Genomic DNA, 27078 nt, shown 5'->3' with positions numbered 1-27078 from the left:
AGAGAATTTCATCCTGTGAAGGTCACTTTGTCCCAGTAAACTCCCTTTATGTCAAAAAAACCCATCAGATTACTTTCATTATATGAATTTCTCTTTGGCGTGGTAAACGTTGAAACTTAAATCTCACTTAATTCTCTAGAAATCAACTACAACCTCTGACCAATCAGTTTAAAGTCACGTAACTCTGAACAGTTGAAAACGATACGATATGAAATGTAATGACAGCAGAATGAAAGCACCTGCTGAATGCATCCTGCTCTGTAGGAGATCCTGATCAGGATTTCATTTTAACATGTCAACTAACTCTCCTTCTGTTGACTCTTCAGAGAACAAAGTTTCTGTAACTAAAGAAAAAACTAAAACAACATGAAAAGTCATTAGGAAAAAACATTCAATTCCTGATGTTGTATCAAGCTTGAAAGCCTTTGATTGATTTAAAATAAATGTCAACCTGTCACATAAATGACATGAAATAAATGATTCAAGCATCAGTTTAAACATCGGTGAGTATTTCACATGCAACCAAAGATCAAGGCAGGATTTTAATTGCCAATTTAAACAGAATTGACAAAAATATGGATTCTGTGACATATATAAACATTTAAACAGTTTATAAGCTTCACATTTTATTTCTAAATAAAAATCATTTCAATTTAACCACAACTCCGTATGACTGTTAGCTGAAGGAACCCCGTGGTTCCCGACCTTCAGGACCCAGAGTCCTGGAAGGTTTAGCTGTGCCCCTGTCCCAGAACATCCGACTCAAATAATCAGCAACTTCTCAATCCTGTGATTCCTGAGTAATTATCTCCTGATCACCATCATGGCCCATCTACAGGATGAAACAGTCCAGAACAAAAACACAGAATTAATAAACTGAATGGAAAACAAGAGCTGCTGATTTTCCAATCAAACACTTTATGAGATTAAAACCAAACTGTTTCCTCCTGACGGATATCTCATCAGCACAAAAGAGATAATTTAGGTATTACATTTGTTAGCAGTAAATGTTTTACAAAGATGATTTTCTCGGCTGGTTGTGGTCACATGACAGCTTAAATCCTGTCTGGACGCTGTGGATGCTGGATGTGCATAAAGAGTTTGGATATGTGAGAACTTCTTTAGTTGCCCAGTTTCAAACTTACCTGACCTGACATTTTGCCTTAAAATTAGAAACATTAGACTTAGATGATGAAGACTCCTTCTGTTTCCTCACTTTCTGAGAGTTTTCTGTTACAGTTTCAGAAAACACTGTAAGACTGTCTGTAAACAGCAGTTTAGCTACTTGAACTACGTTTGAATCCAGTCGATATGAGCAGCATCAATAAAGATTTGGACTGGAATTTTATGTAAATTGTTGCCACCAGATGATGATTTTTGCACATTTTGCTGAAAATATGGACTGATGTGACAAGTACAGCGCCATGTGCTTAGCTTCTGCTATCATGCACATGCAAACTGAAAGCCTATATGTCTGAATATCCCATCATTATAGGAGAGTTATTCCTCTGAGCTCTAGATTTGAACCAAAAAGGGAAAAAAAGAAGCAGAAAAAGCAGAAAGAGAGCAGAAGGCCTGGAAACTGATAAGGACTGTTACTGGTGTTGCAGCCAAGCTAATTAGCCAAAAGGAAATTGGGCAGTAGTCCATATCAGTGAGCTCCAGAGAAGCCAATCTTCCGGGGACCCCTCAAGGTGAACAGCCGTGGAAGTGGCTCCTGACACCGAAGGCTACAGCAGCTGAGTGGCTTTACTGTAAGTCTAATTTGGAGGCGACAGAAATCCCCATTTGTTCCCATAGTGAGTGTGCCGGGAAGCTGGTCTCTGTTGGTTACAGTCCTGCACAATTTTAATCTCTAATTCAAGTATCAGCTTAGTATAGTTTAATACATTTCCCACATGTGGTTCAGGTAATTTATTTTTGCCCAGAAACATTTATTATTCTAAGAAAATTATATGATGCAGAAGTCGTAAACAAGCCAAGGCCACGTAAGGAAATGAAAGCTCAGCAGGAGCTCAGTGCTGATGGGCACACCGAATGTTTTTCCTCCTTCTATAATATATTTCATCCACTATATTTGCATGACAAGAAAACATATGCAAATGTTGCAAGTGACACAAAAACCCAAGAGTACTATGAGAACAATTCAAAACAAAATGAAATGGAAGATATGAGCACAAATTATGACAAGTGAGTTGTACATCAGAAACGGCATCATGAGACTGAGGGAGCTTCGCGGCGCAGAGAGGAAGAGACGAGATGTTGGTGAGTTTCACATTTCAGAACTCTTTGCACCAAAGAAAACAGATCATTGATACAGACGGATCAGACCTATCAAGCCCCTTTAGACTTAAAATGTATTTTTGTGCCATGGGTGAGTAAATGTTTCACCTCTTTGTTCAAGAAGAAAAAGTGTGATTGCTTTGATTTGTTGGGTAGAGCCAGTTGAACAGGCTGGAGAAGCAGTTCAGGCTGCAGCTGCACGTCACTGAGAGCCGACACAGAATGGTCCAAGAGGGGAGGCTAGTTCAACATCAGTAGTTACTGTCTACAAATCACTGCAAAGCAACGTTATTCATGCAGACGTAAGTTTAACTGACTCTTTTATTATTTTATCAATATGTTTCTTCTGACCAGAAACTGATTTTGGAGAGAACAAATCAGAATCCCGACTTTAATCTGATGCAGATTAAACTGTGGGAGGAGATAAAACTTTGCTAAAACACAAAACTCCTCACAGATAAATCATCAAAATACCATTTTAAATATGCAAGAAGCTGATCAACAATTACAAAAAAGATCCTACTTCTGGCATGGCAAGAAAATCTTTTCCATTAATTATTCAGAGGGCTGTAAATAGTTTTTCTTTTATGAAACGTAATTACAAACAAACAGATTATGTTTTTTAATTAGTACTGCGTTAAATTGTTTTAACGTCTTTTATGAAGTTTCTATTTTATTTCTTATCAAAAACAAACTTCTTGATTGAATAAAAAATTAAACTAGATCTGTAAGGGCTATGAATTAATCTGAGCTTATCTGCATATATTTGTAAATTTATTTATATTCCTTGAATTTAATTTTCCATTTGGTTATTTTACAACCACAGATGTTATGAATTTATTTTTATTTATTTGCTATTCAATATGATTTACATAAAATATTGTACATTGTATTGAAGTGGAAAACAAATAGTTTTCTGTTTTTACAAATGCAAATCTGTAAAGGTGGACATGAATATTCAGTTCCTTTAACCCTGATAAATGAAATCCAGTCTGACCTGTGACCTTCAGGAGCCAGATAGGATCCTGCTGAATACACTGAGATAAACCAGAAAACCTAAAAACATAAGGAGCAGGAATATTGGCTGAAACTGATAACAGGAAGCTCAGACAAAAGGAGGAAATGAACAGAAGAGCTTTATTGTTGGGGACGTGGTCACTAGAACGCTACACAAGTGAGACTGATTACTGCTGAGGAAAAGGAGGAACACACAACAACTGGGAGAAATAAACTCCACAGAAACACAGCAGTCAATATAATAAAGGAAAATATATTGGGAAATATTCTGTAACAGAACATAGGAGCACAAAACTAACCAGAATGCAAAAAATGAAGAGAATTCGCTGAAAGTGAAATCACCACAACAGAAACCAAAGTCAGAGACCTGAGGGAAGCTGCCCACGTTATCAAGATTTAAATGTTCTGAAAATGTGCTATAAAATCAATTATTGACATGAATATGATTTTTACAGCAGAATAAACAAATTGTAGTGTACGTTTGGTTGGTGACCACCAGGGGGGGCTGTATCATTTGGGCGACCTTTCTGTTTAATAAACTATGGTGGCCCAAACAAACATTTTCCATATGAACCAGCATAAAAACAACACAAACCACAAACACAGATTTTGTTTGACTTGGGTGATATGAAGAGTTGTAGCGGACGTTTTACTGACCCGTCCTCAAACCTCAGTATTTGCTGCACAAACCAGCACCAGAAAACTAACCTGGCGTTTGAAACCAGAAAATGTGTGTTTAGAAGAGGGACAGGTCAGGGTCCTGGAGTTTATAGCATGGTTACATTCTAAATAAAGTCATAAGAAACCATGTAAGAGACACGGCAGCCATCATTCAAAACCCAGCGCACCATCCTGAACTGACCATTCTCATGATGGCCAATGGTGATGGCAGCATCATGCTGTGATGTTGACTTTCTGCCTCAGGGACAGGGAAGCTGATTGGAGTTGATGGAAAGATGGATGGAGCTAAATCAGGAAAATCCTGGAAGAAAACCTGTTACCTGGGGGTGGAGGTTCATCTTCAACCAGCAGCAGAGATTATGGGATGGATTAGATCAATGGTATCCTGAACTGAACCATCCCAATTGGTCAACAATTGGTTTTCTCAAATGTTCATTGTGTGGCGTCTTCTATAACTTTGTATTTCTGTATTTATGATGTAAAGCACTTTACATCCTTGTTGCTGAACTGTGCTAAACAAAATAAATAAACCTGAATGATTGATTTATCCAAAGTGGAGCTCGTTCAAGCATTTTTCACAGAAGTTTGGCAACGGTGCTTATTTGACACAGAGCCTTTAAACTTAAAGGCGACATTTTTACAGGGAAATTAAAATCTTACGAACAAAAATTTACTGTTATATAGTAACTTTTTGTTACTGTACAACAAATGATCTTTTATTAACAACACTTTTTGCTTAAATTTTAATTAACAAAATAAATGACAAAAAAGATGTTGAGTGATTTACACTCAATAGTTGTTTCACCCATTCATTACACTTGACTAAATAGTAACTGGATATTCTGACACAGCAGTGCTATTTCCATGAACTGTGGATCATTTATTTTTTTCATTGAAAGATTGTTAATATTCATCAGGAATTCATTTATTATTCTCTTTCAGTTTTCATATTTCGGCCAGACTAAAGATATATTTAGATGCAGGTTACAAACAGCAGAAATTGGTATTCAGGTTGGAAAAGGAGTTTGAACTCAGAGAGGAAGAATATTGTTCGTCTGCAAACACAGCTACACAAAGTAATTGGATTGTGACAAGTGAGCTCCAGCCATTTCTAAAATTTCAAAGGTCTTTTCTTTTGTCTTATTTCCCAGCAGCACAGTCTAATGGGCAGAACATTATTACTGGTCATGGATGACCAATTCATGCTTTATTGCACCTGGAGATCCCCAGTCAAACGTAACAAATATGGCAGAGTTTATTATTCATCGCCACGGCAGCCTGGTAATAAGGTTAGAGCAACATATGGTCTTCAATAGGTTTACACACATATCATATTTTATAATGTCTGCTTCAGTTTTATCAAGGATTTCACTGTTTGTATAATAGATTTTATGATGATAAAACATCTCAAGGCATTTATTATGTATACCAGGTATAAGTGCAGCGTTTACATGTTTCTCATTAGTTCCTGTGTTCATAACAACAACAAAGATAGAAACAACCCAGTGATTAGAGTTTCAGCTGCTCTGTTGCCTCTGATCTCAACCAGCCTGACGATCATTCCTTCACCTTTTACATTAACAGAGTCTTTTATCCAAACTGCCTTTTTCTGGAGGTTTTCTCTATAACATGGAAGATGGAAAGGTTTTAAATACCAACAAACATTCTACATGAAAAGCTGATTACTTCCCTTTTCCCCTTTTCTTATGATCAGTTTGAACTTTGGTAAGTGATGTTCACCATGTCTAGATGCCTAAATGTATTGATTTGCCACCATGGATTTGGCTGACTTGCTGGTGAATAGCTGTACCTAATAAAGTGGCCTGTCCGTCTGTGTGCACGCTGGTCTCTGTTGTGTCAAACTGAAATGAGACTGACATGGTATCCAACCACTGCTCAGCATGCTTTGGCATAATATTTGACAACACAAGATGGCCCTGCCAAGACCGCTACCTGGTTATCAGCTCAGGTTTCAGTGTTTAAACTGGATTCTTGCATCTGTTTGGCTCCATGCTGTTTTTCTTTTCTTTTATTGTTGGGCTGCCATCAATCAGTTTCTCACCAGTCAACAAATTTCCAGGCCTTGCTGACAGAACGTGAGGCATGAATGACAGAGTTTCTGCTGAGCTGTTCATGATCTGCTCAGGATTTTAACAATTACATTTCAATCAAGTGAAGCATCTGTTTGGTGCAACAAAAATAGTCAATGACTCGGATAATTTGTTGCCACCCAAGAGCTTAAGCAATCTAACTTTGCACGACAACCTGCATATGGTCGCATTTGGGACAAAACGCTCCTTAAATCACTTACAGAAAGTAGAAGCTAAGACCGGGTTTGAGTCATTTACATTACCATGCTGAGTTTAAAACACCTGGGTATTGTTATTCTTGGGAAGCCAACCCAGACGCTGAGCGGAAGCCTGAATGCTCCTCACCAAATGGTTAAAAGGGGCCAATGGAGTCAGAATGCACAAAAGGCATCAACTATTCCACGTCAGTGCACAACATTTCATGGGAAATATACCTTTGGTTTCACATGAGGGACTATCCTTTCACCGTAGACTGTTTGTTTTTTTCCCCTCTGGTTAAAAATTTAAACAAGCCTGACAATGCCTGAGAAGCTCAGTCTACCATGAAAGCATTGGAGATGCACAAGACAAATTTAAAAGACAAAAGACAGAGAGAAAGAAAAAAATCCCCAGCAACATCTACTTTCTCTGCCTGGATTTTTGGGGAAAATGAAACTTATAGCAGCATATAAAAGGTTTGGGAGCCTAACCAGTGTTGCTTATTTGTTGCAGAGCTGCATAATATTTATTTAGTTTAGTAATACAAATTATTTTGCCCTTTTCTCACTGTTTGGGTTCAAGAAAGTGGAGTTTAAAGGGCGGTGCTGCATCATGATAATGTACGTTTGATGTGGTTTCAATGTCTTTTTTCATGTATTTATATTTTTTCCAATCATCCTGAGTATGAAATATTATTGATAAAGGCATTTCCTCAAGATATTTATTTGCTGAATTAATCCTCTGCTTGACGAGGTTGCAGCTTTTGTGAAAAATCTGTTTATCAGTGTTTAAAGTTTGGTTTTTTAAAAACTAGTAGATTCCTGAAGCCACCTGACTCCAGAGTCGTTCGGTTTATTTTTGTACAATTATTAGTTTGAAAAAAAAGTTTTCTTTGTGCCTGCTATCTCTGTCACTTTAAAGCTCTGAATATGTGACTAAAAATTTGCTTTTGATCCTTTTACTTTAGCAGCTTTTGTGAGATCACAAAATGTGTCATTTTTGAGATTGTAATTGTGAAGTATAGATCATTTTTTGTCTGACAGAAAGTATTGATAGTGAGGGTTTCTGACAGAAATTGTAACATAAAAGCAGTCTACACTTACATGCACTTTAAGTAAAAACACCTGGGTTGGCATTCTCTATTGATCCAAAAATGCTATTTCACAAGCTGGTAAGCACAAAGTCCAACTGAACAAATACAATATGTGCTGGGGCAGAACTTTCAGAACCTGCAAACATAGGAATGAATGCAGAATATTTTCAAAGACCATTAGCCAGTCAGTCATAATGGATGAGTGCCTGGCCAGATAGAGTCAATAAGAGCTTTAGAGTTTTCCAGGATTCTTTGTGCCCTCATTCAGATATTAGAGAAGAACTGAGGGTGGCCTGAGTCCCGACAAGACTGGAATCTTAAATTCACCTGAGGGAAAGAAAAGTCCCTGAACAGCAAAAAAAAAAAAAAAAAAACTACAGCAGTTTGTTAACTCACTGCTTATTTTGATGTATTTTATTGTGAATTAAGTGACTGACCAACACAAGCTGTTTAAAAGTGACATGAAATGAAAAGGCGTGCTGGTCAGATGAGATCAGACTGTTTAGCCGACATTCACAACACCGTGAGGGGAAAAAATTATTCCAGGTCAAGGCTTAAGGTCAAGATAGATATTACTATATATATATATATGTTTCCTGGATGACAGGTTGTTTTCTTGGCTTGTGGCTGAAAAATTTTATACTCCATCATGTCTCAGAACAAATGCTTCTGATTAATTTGTCCCTCTGAGAAAGAGGAACTTTCTTTTAATTACTGCCGTCCCTAAAGTTTGTTATGAAATAATCCTTATTGATGAGTTTATTACTCAGCATTGTATTTCTGTTGGTTCTTTATTGTTCAGCTACTAAATATAATAGGCATTACCATAATGGCAGGGTGGCTGTAATGAGGTCTGATATGTGAACCGCAGTATAAAGAGGAAACAACGCAGGTAAAAAGCAAAAATGCTCCATATAACTCTTCTCTTTAATATTTGTCTGTCTGAAAACATGATATGTGAGGAAAGAGAAAATGTGTTTTCATGCTGATTTAAAAAGATTTTTATTTTAACATGTGATGAAAGTGCTTAGTCTTTTCACATTTTGTCATTTTATTTCTGTTTCTTCAGGATTTTATGTGACCGACCAACACAAAATAACAATTGACTTTAAAAAAGAACCAAATGGATACATGCTTTTAAAAGCGCTACGTAAATAAAAACCATTTATGTGGAGTGCATTAGTATTTATCCCTCTTCACTGCAATAACCCTAAAAATACTAGTTCCACTGGCAGATTATTTCTCTTATAACAAGACATTTTGAAAAAACTCTGCCAGTGGATCCAATGCCTTTTTAAATCAGTATTAAGAAAGTATTACCCTAAAACATCCTCCTTGATCTGGCTGAAAAGTTGCTCTCAAGTTATGTTTGTCTTATTTCAAGTGTACTAAGATATTTGCACAAGAAACTTGATAAATGAAATACTTGGTAAGATGTTGTGTTTTTCAGTGAACTTTTTAAAGGCTTCACCAAAAACCCTAAACATACAGCCAGAGATATTATGGGATGTCACATTCGCCCAGACTTTGACTTGGCCATTACTGAGAATCTGCAAAAAGATTTGAAATCATTCAATCTGACAGAAATCTTCCAGCAGATGTAGGCAACACCAAAAGACGTAAAGTTCATGAACAGTGGTTCTCAGGGTTGAGTCAGATTTTTATCAGTGGCATCTTGAAAATTCTACAATATTTCTTTTGTGATATTCTGTTATTACGTCAAAATGTGAACCTGTTTTCAAGACTCTGCGTTGGTAAGTTTGGGGTGATTATGTGTTACCTTCATGTTCAGGACAGAACTGGGATTTTATCAAGAAGCTAGCATTATTTTAGAAAAGCCTTTCACATCAACTCTCCACCAAGTTTTTTTAAAACGATAAAGTCCTTAAAGAATGAGTGAGCGAAACTCAGAACCTGTTCTCTGTTTCAATGAAGTATCTGCTGCACACAGTGACTTCTCAGACTGCGTTTCACTTTCAGGAAAAAAGAATTAACTCGATGAAAGAATCAATAGCTACAGCGTCGGAGCCCTTTGACTAAACCCATCTGAGTAAGACTTCGGAACAAGTCCAATCGCTTTAACTGTGTGAAATGAGCATTCTGCCTTTATACCAAGATTATTTTCTCTTTTCTTTACAGTCCAGTAATTATGTGCACCGCAGCAAAACACATCCAATTTCAGTTGTAAAATGACATCATCTGTGGCCTGCTGTAATTGCAAAATTGTTCCTGGGGTATGACACAGTTTCTCCAGAACCGCTAACCTTGGACATCTAATCTGAAGAACTTCTGTTTCCACTTTTTTTTAATTTTTTATCAAGGTTAGTAGTTTTGCTGACCAAAGCATCAGTGCTCCTCGACGTTTCCACACAATAAACACTCTGTTTGCTCTGACTCTGCCAGCTGTGCTTCAGCTTCTGGAGGTTTCATTTCAAAATGGTTGATCGAGGGTTTTAATCTATCGGCTGCAAGTGTTGGCAGGATTACTGCAGTTAGTCCTTAGTAAGAAGACTGTGATTAATGATTCACAGTGTTGTTAAGCCCAACGTGTCTGCACACTGCACACGTCTGAACCTCAACACCGGGCTGAATTATTAATCCACAGCTTGTTTTGTGCCACTTCTTATGGATTCATCAGGACAGACATTCTGCTCCTGCACTTGGTCGAAATGACCTGAAACTGTGATTTTCCAGTTCAGCCCGACTCAAACACATCAAGCTGTGCTGCATTATTATGCACTTCAATTTACTCCTTCCTACCTAGTATAAGTCGATTCCTCCAGATGCATCTTAAAATGAGATTAATCACTGAGGACCGCCATGTTCGGACGAGACGTCCACCTGCCATCGGAAATGTGGCGTATCAATCAAACCCAACACGCTAATGATCCTGTAGCAGAAGCTCCAGCAGAGACGTCGTCGTCCCCCCGGTGCAGTCATTTGTGTGGATCCAAGACCACAAGCACATTTGGCCTCCTCCACAGCCTTAATGGTTCTGCAGCTTTGTAGCCTGCCGATCTGCTCTTCTAAGCTACAGAGTAATTCCTCCATTCGTTGTTAAATTCCAACAGCATGACTGTATTCTCAGAGGAAACATGCAGAGAAATACTGCAGAGGCAGTACTCTAACACCAGGAATACATTTACAAATTGCAACAAATAGACTGAAAAAACATAAAACCTGACAGTGATTTTAATCATATTCTTTTTTAAAGAAACTAGTGGGTTTTTTAGTGGTTCTTAGAACCTACTGGTTTAATAAAACAATAAAATACCAGAAGACTTCCTCCAAAAACCATAACTACACATCCTCATCTTAACTGGAGCTCAAGCTGTGAGGAGACATTTCATTTTCTGATCAGAGAGATTTCTGTCTGCTTCAGCCACATTAACATAAAACAATTTCCTTCCTACAACAAACTCATATGTGAAATAAACAGGTAACCAATTACCCATGCTAGTGTTACTTTTACTATTTGAACATTATGTTTTGTGATGTTCAAACTTTTAGTTGTTTCTTTTTGTTGTGTCCCTGTGGGATTTGAAAAAAGCAGCTCCTTTGGCTTTCTTTCTCAAAATTCAGTCTTGCATAAAAACAAGATTTTTGGTTTGCACAGCTGCTGGTGGTGCAACACATCATCCCACGTGAGCCGGGGAGCCCTGCAGCTCCTCCAGTGTGCCTCTTGGTTGCTCCTCTTGATTGGTCTGCACATTAGGCAGATGTCCATGTCTTGGTAGGTCTTTAGTCGGTCCATTTTTCTTCATGTTCAAACTTTGATCAGATTGATCAAAGTGTGGGATATTGTGGAAGCAAACCTGCTTTAGATTCTCCAGAACCTTCTGATCCGTCTCCATGATGCTGGTGAGTTATGATGAAAACACACACTTTGCCTTCAGATTTTTACACAAACACAATTTAGGCAATACTTTCTGTTGGTCTGGTCCTTGAAGTCCAAATGAAACACGTGGAGCTTGTGTGGTTCCATGACCAAATGTAGAAAAGCTAAACAGCTAATTGTTCTTTTATGGCAGAGTCATGCAAAACAGAAAGTACAAGTACAACCTCAAGTCTGAGGTTTTAATGTATCAATAATCTGTTTTTCATGGCTTTTAATTTTACATATCACATATAAAAATGCTCTCCAGCTGTTGCAACATAGATGCTTGTTTTACATTCAGAATGAAAGGTTATCCTTCTCTGTGCACTCGAGCTAACTGCTAGCCTCATTGGACTCACGTGTTAGCATGAATCAGAAACAGACAGAAGAGAGACAGGAAGTGTTAAATCTGTCAATCTGGTGTAGCCTTTTCATTTCCAGATTCTTGCTGAATTAAATTTTAAAGCTTCCAATTAATGATTCATTGAATGAGCCGTAGAAGTTTTGAACAAAGCGCCAGGTGACACACAAAAGACAAACCTGATTGCAGAAATTGTAAGCTGGAAAGAAATAGTGTTTTCATTACAGTTAAGAGGGAAAATGGTTCTGGAGACTTTTATTGTTGTAGATATAAAAAGATCAGAAAAAACAGGCCAACAGGCAAGAAAATCTTCAGTCTAATTCCTCCTTTATATTAAAAGTTATTCTTAAATGGATGATGAATATGTACTCTTAAGTACTTTTATTCATTTACTGCCTTTCAAATGAATTTATACACTTGAACTTTTTCACTTTTTTCACTTTACAAACCACAAACTTGTATGTTACTGAGATTTTAAATGTCAGACTAACACAAAGTGGTTTAACAATTCTGAAGATAAAAAAAGCTGGAAAGTGCAACCCCTTTTACTCAGATACCTCTAAATAAAGCTAATAATATCAGAATAAAGTGGTTGATAAATAGAGCTGTCTTGTGTATTTAATGTCAGTCCAGCTGAGCCGCAGTTTCAAACACATGAATACAGAACGATGCTTGAAAAATGTTCAGAAACATTTTTCTACTAAGGTAGTGCTAAGTGTTTTGATATAGACATTAATATCTATATCACACAGGGCAAAACTGGTCAGTTTCTTCATCACAAATTTTACTTTGCTGTGTGTTATGTGTGCAGAAACAAAGTGCTGTTTCATTCAGCAGATTTTTATTTTATTTCATTTTTGTGGAAGATCTCTGCTTTTACCACAGCTGTTTATAAAGAATTTAAAATCCATCCTTTAACTGAATTGTACCTGCAAAACTTATTTCAACATGTTTGTCTGAAAGTGGCAGCAATCTGAGTCTAAAATGGACAGGAGGGAAAAAGACCCTGCAGGTCGAACTCTAGCAGAGAATGGATTTTTGAATTCAAAAGAAAGAAAATGGCTGACTAAGAGAAGGATTCAGAGAGAGGATCAGCATCAAACACTAACAGACAAAACTCCAGTTTATTCAGAGAAAACAGAAATAAAGACTAAAGGTTTACACAGTTTGTGTTTTCACAATTTTTTACTGTGTGAGAATCATATTTTGGTGTTTAGAAAACCTGAATGGAAACACGAATGAGCAGCAGAAGTAGTTTTAAAAGCACAATAATAAAATAATACCCTCCTAACTGTTAACTGCCCCTCCAGAGGCATTACCATCATGATGTGCACTCCAATGGAGCTGTCACATTTTTACAGGAAGAGTTCAAACCAGTCTGAGGTTTGGTCTATATGTGCATGATTACTATTGTTGATAGAACTGTTTGATTTTTCATGTTAATTCAAGGACGTTGAAAAAAACAGTTAAAAGAAAAATAACATGCTTGACTCAAATGCTTGAGTCGACTCCTCCTTCCTATTAGAAATAAAAACAAATAGTCGACTAATTTTCTAATCTTTTTGCAATTTGCTTCTGTGTTTTACTGTAATAAACTTTAGAGCAGCTCTTCTTTAATTGCCTACAGTATTTAACACTTATGTAACAAATCTAATGCTTTTCGACTAATTTATAGCTCTGCAGAATCATTTTAGAAACTGGGCAAATGTTCACACACACACACCCACACCCACACACAATTAAGTGTGTGACAGTCATTTACTGAGGGAGAGAAGATGAAGAAGTCAGCTGTGGATTAAATTTAATTTCTCTTCTGGAAAGTGACACAAAAGTGTTCTAGCTAATCTCTCATAGTTACAAACGTTCAATGTTTTGTGCATTATAATCTGATTTTACCTTTGATTTTAGGCTTCAGGTGAAGCAGGGGTGTGTTTTCTTTACATCGACCTACAGCAGGGGTTTTACTTCATTAACATTTGGCAAAATTCTTCCTAACCTTCAAAAACAAAATATATTCCATGTGGTCTATTGTTACAGAATGCACATCCTACTGAGCCCTTGAAACTGCAGCCAGCAATGAAAGTTTTATAGAACAGAATAAAGCAATGCATATATAATATGCAGTGTATAATATATAATGTATTTGCAAATGCTTAATCCATCACTCCAAAGGACAGTGGTAGAGTGTTGCCAGTATTACATCACCAGCTAAGGTTAGTAATAGCATGTTGCTAAAACAAGGTTTTTTAAGGGTATAGAAAAAGTATTCACATCTCTTGAACAACAAACTTCTATCAGTTTTATTTTGATTTTATGTGACACGTAAGTGTCATCTACTCCTGAAATGGAAGGAAAACAACATACAAATAAAAATGGGAGAAGTTTGGTAAGCACATGTTTTACTACCCTTTACTTTAATACCACTGAATAAAATCAGAGAAGCAGCAACATGGAGACCAAACACAGCAGAACATCCTGGTCCAGTTTAGAACAGGGTTAGGTTCTGAAAACACACACTACGCTTTGAACTCCTGCCAGATCTCCATCGCCTGGACATGGACATCCTCCTGAACTGACAAATAATATGTGGAGGAAGACATACTCTATGTCTCTATGAACAAGAGACAAATCCTCCCTAAAAAAGTCACTGCAGCAAAAGATGTTTCTGCCCTGAGAAACATGGATGTTATACAAACTCATGCAACCGTTTTTAGATGTTCATTTTGTAAAAAACATCGAAACACAGTCGTGAAACTTTCAGAATAGGTGGAGATTGTAACTGAAGCACATCTCTGTCTGTTCTCCTCGCGAGTGAAAAGAATCTAAATCTCTTGTCTTTTCCTGTTTCTTGCATGTTTTCAATGTTCTAGGTGATTCAAACCTGACACTTAGCAGCATAGTAACATTCACAGTCGTTTTTGTTTTCTACTGATTGCTGCTGAACATCATCACCGCCAAGCAACAACGAACCATTTCATCCAGTTCAGGGCAAATACAGATGTGTGCTTATTGGTCCCAGACAGGTAACATGAGGGGTAACATTTAATTTTTACTGCTAGAAACTATTTTAAAAAACACAATATAATTAATTTTGTAATTGAAATGGGCCACAGTTTTTTAAATTTCTATAAACAAATAAAATAAATTAAAATTGTGTAGGACCCCCTGTTGGTCAGGGGCCCTTGGAATTGTCATAACTTTTCTCCCTATACGGCGCCGCTGTTCATGAGTGATCAATTTTCAAAATATTTCTACACCAATTTTTAGCTCAGCAGTCTTTGACACGTATTTCAGGTTTTGAGTGCCTTGTTTTTCTTTTGACAGCTAAACAAATCCTTTTTTTACAGTTGCTGTAAGAGAAGGAATAAGTTTTCATCTCAGAAATAAAAATAATGAATATTTAGTTATATTGCTTAAATTTTGCCTTCTCTCATACTGGATAATATTGGAGTTCATATATGAAGGTAATATTAACTCCTTTAGAAGCTTTTTGGGGGTTTCACAAAACATTTTATGATGTTTTCGTATCTAACTAATCACAGCATGAAACACAAACATTTCATCATGCAGAGCTTTCCTCCCTGTGAGCAGATCTGGGTTACTGCGAGACTTCATGTCTTATGCTGTTATTCTGATTGAGGCCTGAAAAAATAACATAACTATCATGTCTCACAATAAACTGTGAATGTCTATAAGGAGGGACATCCTGCTGCTGATCTTCATAATCTGCACAGATTTTGATCTTGAACTCATGTAGATTTGTTATGTGAAACTGTCCAAAACCAACAAGGGATTGAGGATTGTGAAACATTTGAATATTGTGATGATGAATTAATTTAGAATTCATGTTTACATTTGCTTTTACAAATATTTAAAGATCTAAAGCAGATTATGTCTTCCATCTCTAAAAGGAGTTCAGCTGAGCTGCATTCAACCAGGCCTGCTTAGTCCGTTCGGTGTGAACACGCAGTCGAACTCTGGTCTGTACAAACTCGGTCTTGGTTTGGTTAAAGTGAACTCTGGTGCTGTTTGAACACATGAACACCAAGCGGACCAGAAACCGCTTGGAGGGAAACACCCAGCGCTCGTCGCTACTCCGTAATCCTCTTGGTTCTGTGCTTAAAATTATGACTTCACAAAACTTACTGTTTGTTCTCAATTCAGTTTGATACAAAATTGTAATCTGAAAAATTCAATTTCCCATCAGAAAAGATCGGAGCATGGCACCTCCTCTGATAAATGTTGGACTCATCTCCTGTTTTTCAAGTGGCATCACACCCACTTTGATGTAAATAACTAATATTTACATCATAAACAAATTGTACATGCACTTATATTCTGTTAGTAGATACATGGAAGAAGCAAAAATAAAGTTTATATACATATAAACATGATTTTCTGCATTTTCTTCCTAGACTTTTGCACTTAAGTTTTCTTGTCCTTACATTTTTTAAAGTTTTTTCCTTCAAACAGAAGTTATTCCTCAGCTAAGACATTATTTTACCTGCTTAAGGAGACATAGCCTCTTCATGTTTTGAAAGTTTTATGTAATTTCTGATGTCTTAAATTAGAAATGATGCCAACTTTGTTCCTCTAAATTCGCAGTACCCTACCGTTAAAAGCTTCTAATAATGATAAATAAATCATTGTTTTTCCTGTACTCACAGGGTCGCATGGTGGAATAAACGCAAACTACTTTTGGCTTTATCCCAGAGTCCAAGAGCACAACTGTTAGGGCAATTAGGGTCTAAATTGCCCCTCAGTACGAGTGTGTGAGAGCATGGCTGGTGGTTAGTGCTCTGTGTTTCTGTGTTGTCCTGGCGATCCGTCCAAGGTGTATCCTCCTCTTGCCTAATCACTGTGGACGGACAAACAGACGGATGGAGGGACAGATGGGCAAAAAGAAACATGTCTTCTGACTTTTCTGCATTATTATAGCTATTGCTTCTAAGAAAAAATAGTTTATTCATGCATTAGCAGAAATTTCATATCTGCTCTTTGTTTATGTCTGGAAGAAACATTATTATTATTATTATTATTATTATTATTATTATTATTATTATTATTATTATGTAATCAATCCACTGTTCAAAAAGAGCATCGCCTGATAGCCTGATAATAAATCCTTCTTGTGTTTGTAAATTCTTGAGACACTTTCAAGGAGACATGGATGTTGTGGATGTTGTGTTTACGCAACTGTTTTACCAGGAATTATGAATAATTCAATTTATGCTTAATCCTGTCTGCAATAGAAGCAACTAAACTGTAGCAGAGGAAGTTAATCCAACCTCCTGAAACATCATTTAGAGTGTTCTTAAACCATTCCTTCTATGAAGCAGAACTTTTTCTCAATTAATGTCAGTTTAAGCACCATAACCATTGAGCCTGTGCATCAGTGTGTCGGTTTCCACACAGTGAGGTCCAAACTTCCTCTCATTAGGTCTGTTAGATCTACATTGCTGCACACAAGAAGGCTTTTAAGGAAGTAATAGCAAAAATGAGACCTTTCACCTTGGACTGATGGAATAAATGAATCTTAACTTGAAGGAAACTGTGTTTGACTGACAGGTTAATTGAACACCACTTAGTACTGTGTGTGTGTGTGTGTGGGTGGGTGGGGGGGTGTGGGTGTGTGTGTGTATGTGTGTGTGGGCGTGCGTGGGGGTGTGCAGGCGTGTAGGCACTGACATGAGGGAGTAGGTTTTTGTATTTCTGCACTTCATACTCAAAGAAAGAGGGTACCTCACAAATATAACAATGAAAATATTAATGTTAATCATAAGTTCATTTTAATAATCATAAGGATTAACCCATTACTTGACTTGAGTTTTTTCTGCTGAAGCGGTTCAGGTCTTTCTATGTGTGAAGATCTGTTATTGATGATCTATGTTTCTTCCATTGCTCTAAACGTCACTGAAGCAACTTCCTCTGTGCTCTGACCAGCAGAGAAACAGAAATGAACTCACAGTTTAAGACATTTTGTCACTTCTAACTTTGTTCTCTGTCATCCAGGAGCTGAGTTAAGCCCCCAGCCTTTGTCTTTAAATTACATAAGTGAAGATTTTTAACAGTCAGGATTTCAGTGAAGACTCATGTTTCTTCATTCTATTAACATTTTCCAATTGCTTTTCTTTCTGAAAATAAAAATAAAGAATAAAACTGAAAACAGACTAAATAAAAGCTGAGCAACACAAAATACAGTTTTTGTGAGCGAGAATAAGAGCTTAAAAAGTTGTTAAGTTAGCAATAATGAAGGTTTAAATGCTTAGTTATGGCATATCCAATTTGTTTATTGGTCTAACGATTTATATATTTTTAAATATTACATGTCATAAAAGCTACTTCAGTCTGGGACTGTGAACTAAGTTTATAATACTGAGAGGTTGAAAAATGATCTGAAATGAACTTAAAATCAGATTCATTTCATCAATCCTATAAGAAATGTTGTTTTTGTTGATCATAGATCAGCTGATCTGGACTGCAGATGTATTTACTAATGCAAAGACTTTAAAACAACACAAATGTAGTCGGCTGGAGATATTCACATATCTGTTTGCATTGATAATTCATGACATTATGTGAGTAAGGTAAACAAACCTTCCTCCTTTCAACAAAAAGTTTAAAGTTTGCATTCTTAATAACGGGACACCTTGGTGAATACTGAGCCGATAAAAAAACAAACCAGTTGTATGTAATTTTGTAGAACAAATTAGAAAGTAGCTCTGGTGATCATCATGAAGCTTTAAGAAATGCATAGCCCGACTAATAAGATTACTTCATTCTACGTGATTTTTCCATCAACATGACGGGTTTCCTAACGGGAAGCAACCCAAAGTGAAAGCCTCCTTCTGGACCTGAATTTGCTCTGACTGATGCATGCAGTGAATGACTGATGGGGCCCGACCCTGAGCGATACGATCATTACCCTGCAGGGAACAAGTCAGGAAAGAAAGTCACTAAATCACAAGCTCATTCACAGAAAATGTTACAGAATTAGAAACATAAGTATGAGAACTGCCTTGAGTCTGCTGAGACAGAAATAAAGGCACATTCTGTTTTTCCACAAAATGAAAGACTAAAGTTTAAAGTTTATTAGTATTCCTCATTTTAGCAACATCTTAGCAAAACATGGTTTGACATTCAAGCTGCCTTAATTTCAAAGAAATGAAGATAAAGTGAGTTTAAGTTGCCTTTCTGCACCAGATAAAAGAATATATACTTTCTAAAGACTAGTAAAGAGAAGGAATAAAACTTCCAGGGCAGAAATGTGTACCTGCTGTTGAAGAAAAGCTTAGTGATGCTCACGGAGGAAAACAATGTTTGCCTCCACAGCTGGAGAGAATAATGGGAAAGACCATTGTTAGGTTAGGTAACTGACAGCTGAATTGTCCTCTCTGCAGAGTCCAGTCTGGCCAAGGAGTCTTCAGTTGCTCTCCTTCCTTTGTGTGAAGAGTGAGGTCAGGATTTTAAAGCTTTTTGGACCCTCCCATCATCACCCTCTCACTGAAAAGTGAAAACACCCAGAGGTAAAACTGAAAAGGATCTCTGGGAACAGAAAAAAACATATAAAGGAAACAGACACTTCATTTTCCTCTTTTCTCTGAAGAGCAGTCAGAGGAGAGACATGAGCCAGTGACCTTCACAGAGGATCATCCTTCTAGCTCTCACTGCCAGTTAGCTCTTTGCATCTGATCTCAAATGACGCAGACAAGACTGGGTGCAGAGGAGCTCTGCGTTCCTGCCTGCTGCACAGACACACAAAAGGAAAACCTTGAGAGTCCTGTGGGTATTCACCAGGTACTACAGCAACGAGGCTGCTGGGAAATGTCTGTTTGTGAGGTAGAGACCGCTGTTTACGAACAACAAGCATCCACTCTTCAACAAAACTTAATTAATTTCAGTGAACTTCAGAATACAATAATACAGAATACAATCGTCAGGCGGGCATTCCTCCTTCAACCAGGGAACCAAAAGCTCCACTTGAGCCAGGAGTCATTTCCATAGAAACTCACTGAACGTGGTCAGTTTTCCACCTGGATGTCATTTTATTTTATCACTTTACTCAACCACTGCACTTCTGCCTCACACTTCAGTGCCATCAGAAAATGTGACGTCTAAATAATGCTCCACCATTATCTTTCTAACCAAACTTTATTTGATCATAAAGCAGGTGTGAGCATTTCCTTGATGTTCACACCTGCTGTATATCATGAAGTTATGGAAAATTATACACATCTACAGTTTTTTGAGTAATGCAAAATGTTCTGAAAATGTGGTTCATAACAGTTTTTAGCAACAATATTGCAGTTAAACTGTCTTATGCTGTCAGAGAAATAAAAGAAGAAAGAAAGACAGGAAGAAACTTAGAGAATATAATTTTCTAGTAGCTTGTTGTCAGCACATAAATAAAGAACAGAGTAATTACATTTTTCTCAGCTATACCTTATTCAAGTTTTAGTCAAAGGACTAAAAGCTTTTTTAGCTTTTTGGCTCCAAACAGTTGATTCAGGACTTTAGGTTGTCTTGGCACTATACACTCCTAGTTTCAATACTTTTGGATGTCTGTGCAATAAAACAGCTTATTTTCTGTCATTTTAAAAGTGAATAATTGTTTTGTGCTTATTACTTAAAGTGTTTCTTTCTAAAAATGAGATTTTTCTGGCAGACATGAAGCGAGAAACACAAACAAAGAGCTACAATCTATTATTTAACTTAAAAGAGAGCTGCAGCAAGCTTCTACATAGTTTTTTACTTTATGAATTTTGATGTTTTGTTTTCTTGTTTCTTCTCTACTGTTTGCATTTTTGTTAAGCATCAACTTTAATCTCAGTTTTCCTTGTAAGAGTCAAACTTGTTAAGCATCAGTGTGTGTTTTTCCCCTGTTATCTTCCTTCTGTTGTTCATCCAGATCATTGTCCTCTGTGTCTTGTTCCCATTTCTTCTGCTTATGTTACACCAGGTTTAAAGTTGAGAATCTATTTCTCACTGTTGCCTTAAAGCTCTTTCACCTGAAAGTTTAATTGAACTCTTTTGTTTGTTTCATCTTTGGCCTCCTGTGTCCTGATTTCTCCACCTCCCATTCGTTATGACACAGATATAATTCAGCTTTCTGGGGGTGCGCTGAGGTTACAGTTGGAGAAGGCTCTTTATAGAGGGAGTAAACATGAGCTGCGTTCATTTCTCTGTGGACTGACTGCTACTTCCTCAGTATCCATGCAGGACCTAAACCTCATTTATAATGGGAACAAAAGGAAATGGACATTTCCCACTGAACAAAGCAGGACGTTTCCATAAAAGGTAACACCTGCTTTCAGGCCTTGCATTGACATTTTCAGTGATATGAAGCTCTAATAAATCTTGTTGCACTTGTTTTTTCGTGTGATTACTTTCAGCCACCAGTAAATAAGCTATGAAATAAATCTGATAGAGGGGAACAAAAACAAGATTTTTTAGATGTGAAGACACAGCTGTTGTCTTAGTTGGGGTCCAGTTCCACAACAATCAATGTCCTATTTAATAAAATTACAGTTCTTTATCTAAACTGAAGATCGTTATAAACTCAGCAGTGGGGACTAAATGGAGATGAAGGAAAAGAAAATACTTCAGCTCAGAATTTGGTGGTTTTGGTTCCTTTTAATCTCTATTAAAGACGTCTGGTAAAGATCCCCTCAACACCCAATGTATAACATCACACAAACAGGTTGAAATAAGAAAAGTTTTACAAATTATTGAAAGAAAATTGAGGTAAAACTCCATGGCAGTACCTCATGTTTCTGGCTGTTCGCTGGTAATTAAAGCAACACCAGTACTTACAATCTCAGTAGCTAAAACCCTCTCCTTCACTCTTCTTCTCCCTCAGCAGACCCGTCTGAGAAACTCCTGAAGTTTTCCTCTAATCATCCGTTATTCAGTCTGCCGCTTGTTCATCCATCACTGTTTGCTTCGACTCATCCACAGAACAGGACCGGTCCAAACGGCAGGAACCATCAGGTCTGTAGAGAGGATCATCAGGGGTAACTTCCCCTCTGTTCATCACGTAAACAGGTCAGGAAAAAGGCTGCTACTACATCTGCAGACCCCACACATCTTGAACACAAAGTGTTTAGAATTTTACCTTCAGAGTGGTGCTTTCTGATCAAAAAAAAAGAAACCCTACAGTTTCTTCCCACAGGCTGATGAACACAATGAAAACTTCATTGCCTATATAGTCAGTTACTCTGCTGGGAAACAAATAAGCATATTTGCACTGTCACAACAAGTCTTCTCTTTTCTTTCTTTATTAAAATGGCTCCAAATACATGTACATATTGATCCTTCATCTTTATTTTATTTCCCCTAAGGTTTAATGTTTAGACTTTATGTCTGTATGCTGTGAGCGCTTGAAAGCCAAAGTCAACTTCCAAGTTTGTTCCCGCATTCATAACTAAAGGTGGTTCTGATGCATCATTTCTTAGCTGATGGGCCTACATCCATGTTATATTTTATCCCTTTACACTTTTCTCATATATGAATGTCTATAAATATATTAGAAACATGTTTGTGTCCAGAGCTCACATGGTTTCAGACAAACATTGTAATAATGTCCAGCAGAGTCTCAGCTCTATAAAAGCCAGCGGTTCCTCCAGATGGCTCTCCATGTGCATCTCTCAGCACGGCTGCAGGAGTTATTTAAAAAGTCACAGCTCCATATTTTGTTGTAAAGGTCAAGTCTGAAAACTACAAACACATCACTTTACCCAAAATCGGAAAAGGACAAAGTTGCTTCATTTCAGTTAAAGGCAATAAACGACTCAATGTTAAACAGGAAGTTCATGATTATAATTGGCTGTGTTTAGCTGAGAAAATGAAAGAGATCAGTCTTACATCTCTCTCCTGCTGCATAATGCCAAAACAATCAGCAGTGTCATTGGCCGTCCTTCAGGTAATTGTACTTTCCTGTTTATTAGGTTAAGATGTGCAGAAATAATATTGTTGGTGTTCCACTAGAGAAAGTGCTTACATTTCTAATCAGACAGATAAAGAAATAGCAGATACGTACAAAAAATAGTTAAATAAGTATTTATGCAATAATTAATGGAGATGTATGTGTAGAGGAGTGAAAACAATCCTAACCCGAAAACACTAAGTATAAAAATAGGCACTTCAACATTATTTTTCTTTTTCTGTCTTTAATTTTTCGTTGTAATAAGTAATAAGTGTTATTTCAGTTATTTAGTGCGATTCCACATACAACCGCTGGGGGCGCCTGGCACATTGGTGGAACAGAGAAGGTTGGACACACAGAAGAAGAAGAAACCTTCCTGTTAGATGCTAAAGGAAGCTCGACGTGTGTCTCATCTTTTAGGTCAGTACAAACGTATTTTGATGCATATATATTAGTTTCCTTTTATAGTTGAAGAAGTTGTAGAAGCGAGTGCCGACTAGTGTGTCACATTATGCAGTTTGTGATCAATATTGTGTAGAAAACAGGACATATTTCTGGAGGCTCATTTATGCTAATGCTAGCGGACTTTGTGTTTGTATCCAGCTAGCTGAAGCAGCTGAAGGACTTCTGAGTTCACTTTCAACTTATAATTGTGTTTTGCACGTTTTGAAACGGTTCTCACACAAACGACTTTGTTTTGGTGTCTTTATTTGTAAAATAAACATTTCTTTATGGGTTATTGCAAAAACCACCATATTGTTATGACATTCGGTGATCTTAATAAAGAGACACAGCATTAAAAGAGCACTATACCTTTTTCAGTTTTGTAGTTATAGTTTTTGTGTAAGAGATAAAATATTGTTGTTCTGTGAAAACAATGGATGCAGTTGAAAGCTAAAATACTTAAATATTAAAGTATATTTTATTTGTGCAGAATAAAAATTGTAAAAGCTATTAGAACAGTTAATAGCTCAACAGACTGAGCTCACTATGTGTCTAAATAGTTCTGACTTCATGTGTCCTTCTGGTCTTCAGCTCACATCAAGCTTTTACAGATTAGGTTTTTGTGGTGGGCAAAGTGTTGATTAACAAATGGCATGTTTGCTTTCAAGCTGAATATCCAATCAGTACACACTTGCATCAGACACAAATATAAAGTGCCATCCATCCACTGAGCCAGTTAAGTGTGTCTTGCTGAAACCCTTGGACTGGAAAGTCCAACTCCTCCCACATCCAAGTAGGCCAGCAATCCACCAGCCTCATCTAGGCTGGATATGTAAAGTTCAGGGTGAGACGGCTGACTTAGATGTAGGCGGAGTTGGAGGGGACAACTGTTGAAGTGGGAAAGTGTTCAAACTAAGCCTGCCATCTGCTGTGTCTAACTGAGAGCTTCATCTGCAACTTCCACACTTGGACCTGCAAAGCCTATGGATTTTAGCAGTATTTGCATCTTTCACACTTTATTTTATTTTTAGCTAAAGTGTTAAGAGTTTGCATTAAAGAGATGATGAGATATGGTATGCTAAAATGAATAACACTTTGTTTTGTGTACTTTCTTAGCAAATAAAAACTGCATCAGTATGAATGCAACATGGCAGAATCTAAACCTCCTCCATGTCTTGAAGTTGTCAACGACTTGGAGAACATGAGATTTAGCACAGCCTCATGTCTCTCACGCTAATTTATGGATTCTTAAATAAATTTTAAAAACATGAACAGTGTAGGAGCAGTTTATTCCACAGTTTAGGGGCTGCAACCTTAAACACTCAATCACCTCCATGAGCCTGTTTAGACCTTGGAACTGCTGAAAGCAAGTGATCATTAGATCTAAGGGATCTGGGGGGCGCAAAAGGCTGCAGGAGGTCAGGCAGATACCCAGGAGCCTGTCCGTTCACTGCCTTCTAAGTTACCAATAAAGCTTTGAAATCAATTCTGAAATGAACAGGGAGGAGAAGTAGTGCAGTCAGGAGAGGCTCCACTGATAAACACCAGCATGGGCTGTCCGTTCAAAGTTTTCAAAAGATAAAAATGATTTTAATTTATGTAAATAAAAACCTCAGTTTAATAAACAGTAGTTGAACAAATCTGTTTTTCACAGGTAAACTTAGAGTCAAATATAACCCATACATTTTTAAGGGGCAAATTAAAGCTGCAGATGGTAATTTTTTTAAGAGTGTTTTTTTTTTTTTACATATTTGTTAAAACTACATCCTGACAGTAGAATAACAGACAATCTGTGACAAAAATCAGTCCCACTACCATTTGCAGAAATACATGGCTCCTGGTCAGAAACAACCAATCAGAGATAGTGTTAGTGTCTTAGCACTGCCAGTCATGCTTGTGTATGTGCTGCTCAAGTTTAAGATTGTTGAGCTGCAGCTGAACTAATGGCAAAGAAACATCGTAATGTCTGAGGAAAACAGCAGGTTTCTTGAGTTCTCTGGAGGCGGCGCTGTGGGGGGGGCAGAGATCAAGGGAATGAGTCGGTAAGGTGTCTTCAGGCTAAGTCGACGGTTTTCTCAAAACTCCCTTCTGCAGCTTTAATAAAAGGCTTCAGACTATGCAGATCCACATGAGAAGTACTGTGGTTACCATTTTACCCAAACATAATTGCCTCCATCTTTTCTCATTGAAATTTAGGAAAACTGAGGCTATCCAGGATTGTGACTTCATTGAGACACTGAATAAAGATGAAGGTAAAGCTGAGTGATTTCAGCATTTCAGTGAAAAGAAATATATTTTCTGGACATTAAATATAAAACTAAAATAGAAATAGAAAATAATATTGGCCTCAGAATAGATTCCTGAGGAGCTTTACAAGTAAATGCGGCTGAAGAAGAAACCAATCCAGAGCCTCTGATGCTTCAGGTTGAGAGCAGAGTCTCCTCAATCACTGGCCATTAAAAGATCATTAAATGTGATTTTAATAGATTAAATTTGCAGTTTCAGTACTATGAAGAATATTACAACCAGACGGAAACCTTTCAAGGATGTTTGCTTTTTAAAAAAAACTGCAGGACATTTTGTAAGAAAGGCGATTTTAAAAAGGGTCAAGAATTTTAAAGGACAGATGAATCAAGGTTAGCTTTTTTACTTAGGCATCACAACAACTGAACTGAGACTGCTGTAAAAAAACATTAAAATATCAGATCAAACAACATACACTGAAGACACAAAAGATAAATATCATTAAAACTATTTTTAGCTATGCCACTGAACTACTGCTGACATGACCTGCTGCTGGCTCAGAGCTTTTGTCTGGACGTTTCTTCTTGTTAAGAGAGTTTTTCCTCTCCACTGCTGCCACATGCTTAATGAGGATGAATAATTGCAATAAAGTTAATAACCAGATGCAGTCAGTTGGGCTGCATTAGATAGAATCCTTCAGCTGTTTGGCATTATACCATCAGTTGACTTTATATTAGCTGTACAGTGTGTTGTATTAAATTAAACAGGATGCATCTGAATTGATTTAGACCTGACTAGATACTGGATAACTGTACATGTAGCTGGTGGTTAGATATTTTTAGAATGTGTATGTTATTGCTGATAGAACATGAATACACTATAAATAAGAACCTTGTTGTATTAAAAATGTAAAGGATTACCTTCAGCTGTGGAATTCCCCCTTGTTTGTTTTCTCTCTCCTGGTTTCTGAGAAACCTGATTATGTAAAAATCAACTGCTAAATTTGGCTCAGCTGCCAGCTAATTTCAAATTATTTCGAAGGAGACGCATTTCAGTCTCTGGAGGTTTTCCTGACACCAAAATATCAGGATCAGTTTATTGCCCTGATTTCTGACAGTTGCCAGAACATTTCAGTTTTTAGTATCAACACTCTTATTTCCTTTAATCACAGGAATCCCACCTGCTCAGCAGAATGTAACAGTATGCCCAATTATGCACACAATGTGCGACCTAAGAAGATAAGGGTTAAAAGCTTCACTGACTGTTTTTCAGCTGCCTCTCTGTCAATGAGCTCCATGAGCCTGTTAATAATTTATATGAAGTTCTTTTACTTCTGATGTTGTGGCGCTTACGTAACTAAACTTTTTGAACTATAAGTAAATAATTCTGCAATAAGTGCAGCTCTAGCACATCAGGCACATGTTTGTGTCTGAATAACGTTTCAGTTGACATCCCTGAATATATCTGGTGCTGAAACTTATTTGGATTTGACCTGGACCAGAGGCTTCATTTGTATGCTGAGAGTACAACTTGGAACATGATCGTATAGTCATTAAAGATTTTCTGGTTTTAATGATGTGTTTGAACAATGTTTCTGCCAGAGTGGAGTAAATACTTGGTCATAGGCCTGTCACGATAGCAAATTTTGCTGAACGATTAATTGTCTCAAAAATTATTGCGATAAACGATATTGTTTGAAGACCTTTTTACACTGATTTAATGGAAATGACGTAATAATGGATGTGATTTCTTGCCAAAGATAGATACACTTTATTTTCAAAAGAATATTTAACACTGGAACTGATAAACAAAACAACCAAAAACAAAAATAAAATGGATTCTCAGTCTCCATTAACAAAAAATGTA

The sequence above is a fragment of the Xiphophorus hellerii genome, chromosome 23 (genome assembly GCF_003331165.1).
Source record: "Xiphophorus hellerii strain 12219 chromosome 23, Xiphophorus_hellerii-4.1, whole genome shotgun sequence".
Lineage (NCBI taxonomy): Eukaryota > Metazoa > Chordata > Actinopteri > Cyprinodontiformes > Poeciliidae > Xiphophorus > Xiphophorus hellerii.
This window is presented reverse-complemented; position numbering follows the sequence as displayed.